The sequence below is a fragment of the Berghia stephanieae genome, chromosome 3 (assembly GCF_034508935.2).
Source record: "Berghia stephanieae isolate SIO BIC M18660-M18661 chromosome 3, UCSD_Bste_1.3, whole genome shotgun sequence".
Taxonomy (NCBI): Eukaryota; Metazoa; Mollusca; class Gastropoda; order Nudibranchia; family Aeolidiidae; genus Berghia; species Berghia stephanieae.
Window position 1 is genome coordinate 16,403,673 of NC_088362.1, and position 2,500 is coordinate 16,406,172.

At 39.8% G+C, this 2,500-nt stretch overlaps 1 protein-coding gene across 2 annotated transcripts in view; it reads left to right on the plus strand.

Annotated features, from left to right (window-relative positions):
* Nucleotides 1-2,500, plus strand: part of LOC144967234 (uncharacterized) — a 225,885-nt gene that overhangs the window by 5,003 nt on the left and 218,382 nt on the right. The window lies entirely within an intron of this gene.

Sequence of the window (2,500 nt, forward strand, 5' to 3'; positions counted from 1 at the left end):
TACTCATTTTTTATAAAGCCAAATTAATATTTTAAAATTGATATTGAAAAATAATCCAGTGAAAGAAATCTAGACATCAAAATGTATCGAGTAAACAGAGAATGAAGGGACGCATTATTCAACTCTGTCATTTATTGACAATATTTTCTTTGATATTGATATATTATTGTTCCAGTGTTCCTGTTCGTTTTTGCTTAAAAAGGGTCTGCGGTCGAAATTGTGTTTTTTTTTCTTCTTCTGTCACATAGAGCAGCTTTAACCGTTGACCTGTAACTGGGGTTCGAGTTCGAGTTTGTTTGTTTTTTTCTTCCTTTTTTTTTTTTTTTTGTTTGTTTTTTGTTTTTTTTTTTGTCATGACTACTTGCTTTTTGCCAGCAAGTCAACCGATATAGTCGTGTTTTGAACGTTTAACATTTGGTTTTATTGTATGCGATATCTCAATAAACTTAGGTCCGTTTGGGATTGAATTGGTCGGTAAGCTGTTTTGATTTTGCGTTAAGTCATAAAAGATAGAATAGAATTAACATAGAATTTCCTTTATTCGTCCCAAAGGGGAAACTTTTCTCTAGGGTCTATTCCAAGGGACGACTGGAATAACCCAGGCGTCAGCCGCAGTGCAGCGCCGCAAATTGAGCTAGGCCGAGGTGACTTGCTCAAGGCCACACAGCGCAGCCGGGGGGGGGGGGGGGGGGGGGTTATCGATCTCGTTACCTTTCGTGTACGAAGCAAAAACCATACCGCTGAGCCGTGCTCAGAAAAAGATGTTTTGTGAAGTTGATAAACTTCATCACTCTGCACGTTGTTTATTTTTCACTGTACGTCTCCAAAATGCCCAAATTGTCTTCATCAGGTCTAAATCCTTGATTTGTTACGTTTGTTAACCGATATCGGAAATCATGATGTAAATTGAGCTTTAAGTGAGCTTTTATATAGCGCAATATCCACTAAACGTGCTCAAAGCGCTTTACAAGGGGTCCCTTTCAAACAGCAACATTTAACATTTCGGACAAGACGTGACGCCTGTAAGGCGAAATTATAATTTTTTCTAACAGAGACAATGCTGTTAACGGCCAGGTACTCATTTTACACCTGAGTAGGGTGAGAGAGTGTGAGTAAAGTGCCTTTTCCAATGACTCAATAATGCGCCGCCGAGCGAGACTCGAACCCAGGACCTTCCGATCCGAAAGCGAGTGTCATACCACTAGACCACATAGCCGCACAATGAAATGAGAGACGAAAGACAGAGTCTGCAAGGTCTTTCATCGATTTCAATAATTACCTATTTCGGTTAAAAATCACAACTACGATTATAAAACCTTAATCTCGTATCTAAAAAAAGAGCTTTTATATAGAACAATATCCACTAAACGTGCTCTAAGCACTTTACACGGGGTCCCTGGTTAACAGCAACATTTAACATGTAGGACGGGACATGACGCCTGTTAGGCGATATTCCAATTTTTCGGACAGAGACAACACTGTTAATGGCCTTGTACCAGTGACATCTATATATGAAGTCCTAGCCTTGTACTCATTTACACCTGAGTACGGTGAGAGAATGTGAGTAAAGAGGCTTTTCCAAGGACTCAACTATGCGCCGAGCACGGCTCGAACCTAAGACATTCCGATCCGAAAGCGAGTGTCATACCACAAGACTACATAGCCGTACAGAAAATCTAAGAGTACAGAATAGTACTATTAAATAGAATATAACGCGGTAAATTATTATGCTATTTCTTTGGGCACCACATCATTAATCGATCACTAGTATTTTATCCGATCGGAGCGAGCGAAGAAAAAAGTAGGCGTTAAAATCTAATTCTGTCGAGTGGCAGTTATCGTTCCTGACTTGAAGATTACGACATTTCCGACTATCCAATTGAGAAACTTAGTAGGGAGCAGGCACTGGTGTAAGATATAAAGATCTGAACAAGTGCGTATGAAACGGTGCCAGATAACGCAAGAAAGAAAATAAAAAAGAAACAAAGAAAACAAAAAACAAAAAACAAGAAAAAACCCATTCCAAATAATCAATCTTCCTCGGCTGGGGATCGAACCTCAGACCTCCGGATCAGTATAAGATATTACGGCTTGAGGGAAATTTGTCCCTAGGGTCTATTCCAAGGGATGACTGGATCGAATAAACCAGGCGTCAGCCGCAGTGCAGCGCCGCAAATTAAGCTAGGCGAGGTAGCTGACTTGCTACAGAGCAGCGGCGGGTGATCGAACTCGGTACCTTTCGGGTAAGAAGCAAAGACCGTACCGCTGAGCCACACTATTCCACACTGTTTTAGGTGCATTATCAGAATAAACAAAAAAAAAAAAAGCAAAACAGTCACACTTGCTGTATGATAATGATATGTATTTGAATGATCTTTTAAAATTATGTAATAGTTTGAGGAATCATACAAAGTATTCCATCAGAGCCGACATATACTTCATTTTGTTGCAGGTCTGATAATCCAACATGTTATGCTCTCACTGTTTTAATGGAAAGTTG